This window comes from Kogia breviceps, chromosome 12 (assembly GCF_026419965.1).
Source record: "Kogia breviceps isolate mKogBre1 chromosome 12, mKogBre1 haplotype 1, whole genome shotgun sequence".
In the NCBI taxonomy this organism is placed as follows: domain Eukaryota; kingdom Metazoa; phylum Chordata; class Mammalia; order Artiodactyla; family Physeteridae; genus Kogia; species Kogia breviceps.
Window position 1 is genome coordinate 32,737,332 of NC_081321.1, and position 8,836 is coordinate 32,746,167.

The following is an 8,836-nucleotide window of genomic DNA, read 5'->3' on the forward strand; positions in this document are numbered from 1 at the left end:
ATTTTATTTCAAACAGCAAAAATTTAATTTGCTAGATTATATTTCAATTCACCTTGCATCTAATTATTCTATGTAGTTCTGGAGTAAATAAGTTTATAATTGTAATATTCAAAACATTAATTAATTTTCTTATTTTAGAATCAGCCTATGGACAGAATATGAGAGTTAATTATAAGCACAGAACTGAAGGACAAAATGTAAATATTATAAATAATGTACAATAATAAAAACCAGGAAATAGATGGAAAAAAGTAAGAGCAATGTAGTTGGAAGAAATATTATTAAAATGACCATACTACTCAAGGCAATCCACAGATTCAGTGCAATACCTAGCAAAAGAAAAATGGCATTTTTCGCAGACCCAGAACAAATAATTCCAAAATTTGTATAGAAACACAAAACGATCTTGCGGAAAAAGAACAAGGCTGGAAGTATCATGCTCCCTGATTTCAAACTGTACTACAAAGCTACACTAATCAATACAGTATGGTACTGGCACAAAAACAGACACACAGATGAATAGAAAAGAGAGCCCAGAAATGAAACCACATTTATATGGGCAATTAATATATGACAAAAGAGGCAAGAATATACAGTAGAGGAAAGACAGCCTCTTCAATAAATGGTATTGGGAAAACTGGACAGCTACATGCAGAAGAAACAAACTGGACTACTCTCACACCATGCATACAAAAAATTCAAAATAGATTAAAGACTTAAATATAAGACCTGAAATCATAAAACCTCTAGAAGAAAGCATAAGCAGTATGCTCTTTGAAATCGGTCTTAGTAGTATTTGGGGGGTTATGTCTCCTCAGGCAAAGGAAACAAAAGCAAAAATAAACAAACAGGGCTATATCAAACCAAAATGCTTTTGTACAGCAAAGGAAACTATCAACAAAACAAAAAGGTCACCAATGAACTGGAGCAGGTATTTGAAAATGATATATCTGGTAAAGTGTTAATATCCAAAATATACAAAGAACTCATACAACTCAACACCAAAAAAACCAAACAACCTTATTAAAAAATGGTCAGAGGATCTGAATAGACATTTTTTCCAAAGAAGACATACAGATGGCCAACAGGCACCTGAAAAGATGCTCAACATCATTCATCATCATGGAAATGTAAATGAAAACAATGAGATATCACCTCACATCTGTTAGAATGGCTATCATCAAAAAGACAACAATAACAAGTGTTGGTGAGAATTTGGATAAAAGGGAACCCTCAGGCACTATTGGTGGGAATGTAAAGTGGTGCAGCCACTATAGAAAACAGTATAGAAATTCCTCCAAAAATTAAAAATAGAACTACTACTTGGTTGAGCAATTCCACTCCTGGGTATTTATCTGAAGAAAATGAAAACACTAATTAGAAAATATATATGCACCCCTATGTTTATTGCAGTATTATTTATGATACCCAAGATACAGAAGCAACCTAAGTATCCACTGACAGATGAATGCATAAAGAAGGTTTGGTGTATATGATGCAATATTACTCAGTCACAAAAGAAAAGAAAGAAATCTTGCCATTTGGGACAATATGGATGGACCTAGAGTGTATTATGCTAAGTGAAATAAAGAGAAAGACAAATACTGTATGATTTCACATATATGTGGAATCTGAAAAACAGAACAAATGAACAAACATAACAAAACAGAAACAGACTTATAGATACACAGAACAAACAGGTGGTGGCCAAACAGGTGGGGGATGGGAAGAGGAAAGAAATATGTGAGGGAGATTAAGAGGTACAAGGTCCCAGATGCAAAACAAATAAGTCATGGTTGTGAAATTGACAGTGTGGGAAATATTGTCAATAATTATGTATTAGCTTTGTATGGTGGGAGATCGTGACTAGACTTATCATGGTGATCATTTTGAAATATATAGAAATATCAAATCACTACGCTGTGTACCAGGAACTAATAGTGTTGTAGGTCAATTACACTTTGAAACAAGCAAACAAACAAACTCATAGAAAAGAGATCACATCTGTAGTTACCAGAAGCAGGGCAGTGCATGAAGGGGGAATTGGATGGAGGCAGTCAAAAGGTACAAACTTCCAGTTATAAGATAAATAAGTCATAGGGATGTAATGGACAACATGATAAATATAATTAACATCACTGAATGTTATATATGAAAGCTGTTAAGAGACTTAATCCTAAGGAAAAAAAACTTTTTTAAATTTAATTTTGCATCTATGTGGATACATATAGATGGATGTTCACTAAACTTATGTGATAATCCTTTCATACTGTATGTAAGTCAAATCATTATGTTGTATGCCTTAAACTTATACAGTGCATATACAATTACATCTCAATAAAACTGGAAAGACAAAAAGAGAGGAAAAAAAGAATAAGGTAAGGACACTAAACTGCTCATGTTTCATAGCAAAGTTAATATATAATGTTTAAAATCGATAAAGCAAGATATAGAGGCATAAAAATATTATCTCAGTGTATAATGGAAACCTCCAGAAGCACTAAAAACCAAATCTGCCTCCACAGTTGCCTCTGGGAGCTAAGACTGGAAACGAGGTGTGGTGAGACCAGGAAATTGTATGTTTCACACTATACTCTTTTGTACCGTCTAAATCGTTTATCTTTTTGGTGCACTCATTCTATTACTTAGTACAAAAATGTGGAGAAGGGAGCACTATACATGAAGAGCATACCCTTAATCCTTAGTGTATATATTTTGGCTATTTAAATAGAAAAACAAAATAGGTCCCATTGTATGTTTAAAACTTTGTTTTTACAAATCCTGAGTTTTCAGAATAAAGTCTGGGAATATTTCCATTAGAGGCCCAAGTAGCTATGGGTCCACCAGACTTGTAATCCCCACAGTTATTTGCGGCTTTGGATTCAGACATGGAAGGCATTGGCTGAAATGTGCAGTAATCTGCAAGAACAAGGTAACTGATATTTAACCCTTTGTTAAAGGAATGAGAATTTAGCATAAATTAGTCAATCAGATTAGCTAGTGAGTCACAAGGATGCCCAAAATTAATTGGAGTTTTGGTTTGGAAACAAATGGGACAGTAAAATGGAAGAGCTCCCCTAAAAAGAATGTCCCATGAAGGACCAAGAGGATACCATAGAGTAATTTGACACCTAAAGACGGGAAAAGGCAGGAAGGAAGCTACCTATTTCACAATATCGCTTTGGGTCAGCCCTGACTGTAAACCTGGACAAAGCTGAAGTCTTATCTGAGGTTTGAACGTCACATTTTAGATCACTTTACAAAAAAATGTCATTGATATTTTTATCACAGGCTTCTAAAACAAAGCTTTATCCAGTCATCCTCAGAAACCAGGGCCAAAGTAAGGAGTCTATCTAGGCACAATGGGATCCATGGTGACCAGAGGCAGGTATACTTTGTAAATATCAAAGCTGACTGACCCCAAAGCACATTTAACAATGAATCTTTTATAAGAATGAAGACTATCAAAAGGGCTGTATGAGATATTAAGGTAATAGTCACACAATATTAGGTAATAGTTATAAATGCTTTGAGGAATAATAATATTTACCAACTTGCTGGTATATTGGTTTTAAGTGTAATTGTGTAAGGTCATTTGCATAGAGTTCTTTTTAGCTTATCATCTCTGTGTCTTTTCTCATTCTTTGAAAATTCGTTTCAGCTATGTAACTTATGGTATCTTGCTGGATACAAACAGCTACGTCAATCTGAAGCTGACATTCAGCACAAGAAGAAAACAGGTGACAAATACAAATCAAAGGTGTTAAAATAAATCATATGGGATCACCTGAGTGATAAAATATATTAATAAATGGACTACAATTTTTATCATTTTCATTTAACCCTATGAGTGAGAAAAAGTAACTGTTAGAAAAATTTGATCTTGAGGCCTCTAGAGCAAAATCTGTACATTGACTAGAAGAGCAAGGAAGAAATAGAAAGGCATCTTGCTATCAAATGCAAACAGAGAGGACTTTCCCAGAGCTTCCAATGAAGTGACAGCCCAGGTGGGTCTGGGGCTGGCTGCTGAAACACCTCTCAACCTCCATCTAGCCCCTTCTCAGGCTACCCCTGTCCTGTAATGACACCTCCCACCGCTCCACAGTTGCCTCCAGGGCTCACCTTGTAACCCTGTTTTCTTTGTATGTTTGGGAAATCCTCAGTTTGACTTATTTTGGGAATTCACCTCTATCTCAGATCAACTGGAGGAAGTCTTAAAGAATAAATCTCCAAGAGAATAAAATATCTGATTAGCTGATCCCATCAGGATGACAAAATTTAAGGAGAGAGCAACTCATGTTCCAATACGGTTTCTATTTCTTTTCATTTTCATTTTGAAGGCAAACGGGACATTTTTTAGTAACATATCTTCTGTACTACAAAGATGGCACAGCTTTAAAATTTTCTACAACTGAATTATTTCCCATGTTTCTCTGACTCTTTCCTTGTATAGGGTCTGAATTTCTGTATCATATTTATTGGATAATTCACCGATCTCGCGAGCACATGAAAGCCCTTCTAACTACCGATCTGAAGCATTCATTAAACTATTCTGAAACACAACAGGCACCACTCTATCACATAAAATAAGGTGCAGGGTACACACGCGTGCCTGCCTGTTTAGCGGTCATACAGATTTTAGCGTGCACTTGTCATCCACTTCAGGTTCTCATTAATGTCCTGCTCACCCTAATTCAGTGATGTATCATCTTCCTGCATTTGTCTAAATCAGTTCAGCAGCCGATAAATCAAAGCTTTTCTTGCCCTTGTCCTTCCACACTGTTCAAATCATCCATCTGACCATGGAAGAAAGGAAATAATCACTTGCTTGGAAGAAGAAAATATCTGCATTAACTCTACAGTAAACTTCTACATCAGTGTATGAAAATATGCACGTGAAGCGTGCATGTGCACATATCCTACACACTGACGTCACACACCTGGGGTTAGCTTCTGAAAGAAAAACATCAAAGCCTCAAAATGTTTCATTTTTTTTTCTTTAAGGAAAGAGAAAAGCCATTTTCAATTCTCTTCTTTTAAGAATACAGTATGGGGCTTCCCTGGTGGTGCAGTGGTTGAGAGTCCGCCTGACGATGCAGGGGACACGGGTTCGTGCCCCAGTCCGGGAAGATCCCACGTGCCGCGGAGCGGCTGGGCCCGTGAGCCACGGCCGCTGAGCCTGCGCGTCCGGAGCCTGTGCCCCGCAACGGGAGAGGCCACAACAGTGAGACGCCCGCGTACCGAAAAAAAAAAAGAATAGAGTATGTCCTCCATTTCAAAAGCCATGTAAGATCCTATTTTTACATCCTCAAGAGCTGTAGGCGCTGGAAATTAATTGGTCCTTTAACTGGCAAATCCTTTGACAGACAATACGCCCTGGCATTTGGAGGCCTAATCCATTTTTCTCTTTGTGGTTCAACAGAGGAAGAATCCTAAACCAGGAAAGACCTCCTGGGTAGACCTACAGAAGGCAGCAGCGCCCTCTTGTCCTTTTCATTCCCTTTCTCTGGCCCTCTCCCACTTTTTGATATTTTATTTTACTTTTTTTTTTCTTGCCTTTGGAGCTTTTGCTTCTTTTTCTAGGAAGACTGTTACTGGAAAATAAAAAAATATATATATATAGAAAGCAAGGGCTACGGCTGTGACAAGGGAGACTAAAGTTTCCACCATATCCTCCGCCGGCATCTGCTCCATTTCCCATGTCTCCATCAGGACAGGGGCTACACAGCTCTTCCCTCTATTGCAGAATTAACTCTGCTGCTCCTGGAGCATTTGCTGGCATGTCAGAAATGAAATCAGGGCATTTGTCTTCTTTCACGTTCTGCGGGATATCACACAAAACTCCATTTTTAAAGAAACAATAAAATAGACAGGAGTCTCCCTGTGTTCTGGAAGGGATCCAAACGTGCTTCTCTGAACTGGTTTTACTGTGTCACTTGTGCCCAGGGTAGAATCTCGGTTGAACTCTGGAAACTAGGATTTTGAATTTCTTTCTCTTGAGGCAAAAGTAGCAGAATGTTGTTGTACAGTCTATTTATTTCAGTTTATAATTTTATCAAAAATTGCACTCTCTCCCCATCCTACTTACTCTTTTGTTTTATTATTATATATGTCTTTATACATATGTTCTTTCTCTTTTTTTAGGATTTTTTTTTTTTTTTTGCAGTACGCGGGCCTCTCACTGTTGTGGCCTTTCCCGTTGCGGAGCGCAGGCTCCGGATGCACAGGCTCAACAGCCATGGCTCACGGGCCCAGCCGCTCCGCGGCATGTGGGATCTTCCCGGACCCGGGCACGAACCCGTGTCTCCTGCGTCGGCAGGCGGATTCTCAACCACTGCGCTACCAGGGAAGCCCTCTGTTTTTAAAAGACTTTTTTTAGAGCAGTTTTAGGTTCACAACAAAATTGAGAGGAAGGTACAGAGGTATCCATATACCCCCTACCCCAGCACATGATAACCTCCCCCAATATCAGCATCCTCCGCCACAGTGGTACATTTCTTACAATGGATGAACCTGCACTGACACGTGATAATCACCCAAAGTCTACAGTTTACATCAAAATTCACTCCTGGGGTTGTAAATTCTATGGGTTTGGAGAAATGTATAATGACATATGTCCTTCATTACGGTATCATACAGAGTATTTTCACTGCCCTAAAAATACTGTTCTCTGCCTATTCAGACCCCGACCCCAGCCCCATCCATGGCTACCATGGATTTTTTTTACCATCTCCATAGTTTTGCCTTTTCCAGAATGTCATGTAGTTGGAATCATACAGTATGTAGCCTTTTTCAGATTAGCTTCTTTCACTTAGTATATTATGCATTAAATTTCCCCTATGTCTTCTCATGGTTTGATATCTCATTTCTTTTAGCTCTGAATAATATTTCTACTGTCTGAAGTTGCTACAAACAACTGTGCGCAGGTTTTTGTGTGGACATAAGTTTTCAACTCCTTTGGGTAAATACCAGGAGTGTGATTGCTGAATTGTATGGTGAGAGTATGTTTAGTTTAGTAAGAAATCGCCATCAAATGGTCTTCCAAAGTAGCTGCACTATTATGGATTCCCACCAGCAATGCATAAGAGTTCTTGTTACTCCACATCCTCATCAGAATTTGATGTTTTCAATGCACCTTATATTTTATATAAATTAATTTTCTCATTATGAGCCTAATATTTTTTAATTAACTGATAAAAGTAATATATATTTTCTTTAAAGTTTTCATGTCATGTGTCTGTGGGTATAGATACACACAAACACATACGTTCTCTCTCTGGTTTTGGAGAGCTTTTCTTTTGATTCTTTATGATTTTGTCAACATTCCTAGGCTTACTGCCTCTGTATTATTCCCTTTGTATACTAATTCTGTCTTCTCTTTCTTATCCTAAAAAATTCTGTCCTAATGTTTCACTGGACAGCACCCAGAGGAGCGAAAACCTCCATAAGCCTGCAGGTTCATTTCCTCCTTGGATCTGTTAGTAGTTCAGAGAGAGCTGACTCAACTCCTCTGAGTTAGCTCAAGAGAACAGACTGAGAGAAATCCCTGAGTCCCAAAGGTTTCCCTTTCTAACAAAGCTACTTTCCTGATTGGGGAGCACAGCTATAACCTGCTCCTCCAGTCCCTGCAGTACATGCAGCATCACAGGTCCCAGGCTCTTCTCTATGGACCATTGGCCATGGTGCACACAGTTCACCCATGTCCCACACACCAGCTGTGGGATAATGCGATTTTGATGGATTTGTGTGCACTCTGCTACTTCTCTGCTTCTGAGTTTTTCCTCAGTGAGGTCTATTTTCTACCTGCCCCAGTGGCTCTGGTGGTCTATTTCCTGACCCCTCCTTACATAGTTCAATATCTACCTGGTAACTCTTTTCTTTTTTTTGACAATATACAGTATGTATTTATTGAATACAACTTGACAGATGCTAATATAGCAGATGTGAATTAATATTGGAACAAAAGGACATGGAATACCTATAGAATACTACACCTTTCTCATTTTTACTTTAAAAGCTCTGGTTTACTAGAAACTTCTGAATAGAATTAATTGGGAATTTTAAATCCTTGTAAAAGAATATTTTCCATGCACATTTCAACAGCACATATGCTAAAATGTAATGATACAGAGGAGGTTAGCATGCCCTGAGCAAGGATGACACACAAATTCATGAAGCATTTATGTATCTTTATGAAAACTCAAAAAAAAAAATCAGTTTTCACTTTTCCAACTCAGGTGGACCAGATATCTTCTGAACTGCCCTCTCTTTTCTCCCTCCTTTCTTTGTTTTTCATAAATCATTTTTTTTAACATCGTTATTGGAGTATAATTGCTTTACAATGGTGTGTTACTTTCTGCTTTACAACAAAGTGAATCCGTTATACATATGTTCCCATATCTCTTCCCTCTTGTGTCTCCCTCCCTCCCACCCTCCCTATCCCACCCCTCTAGGTGGTCACAAAACACCTAGCTGATCTCCCTGTACCATGCGGCTGCTTCCCACTAGCTATCCACCCTATGTTTGGTAGTGTATATATGTCCATGCCAATCTCTCACTTTGTCACAGCTTACCCTTCCCCCTCCCCATATCCTCAATTCCATGCTCTAGTAGGCCTGTGTTTTATTCCCATCCTACCCCTAGGCTCCTCATGACATTTTTTTCTTAGATTCCATATATATGTGTTAGCATATGGTATTTGTTTTTCTCCTTTTGACTTATTTCACTCTGTATGACACACTCCAGGTCTATCCACCTCACTACAAATAACTCAATTTCGTTTCTTTTTATGGCTGAGTAATATTCCATTGTATATATGTGCCACATCTTCTTTATC

The 8,836-nt window shown here is 38.2% G+C and overlaps 1 non-coding gene across 1 annotated transcript; it reads left to right on the top strand.

Annotated features, from left to right (window-relative positions):
• Window positions 1–8,089: 8,089 nt before the first annotated feature.
• Window positions 8,090–8,191, top strand: LOC131767496 (U6 spliceosomal RNA). The gene has a single exon (XR_009338709.1). It is a non-coding gene; the product is annotated as a U6 spliceosomal RNA (small nuclear RNA).
• The last annotated feature ends 645 nt before the right edge of the window (window positions 8,192–8,836 follow it).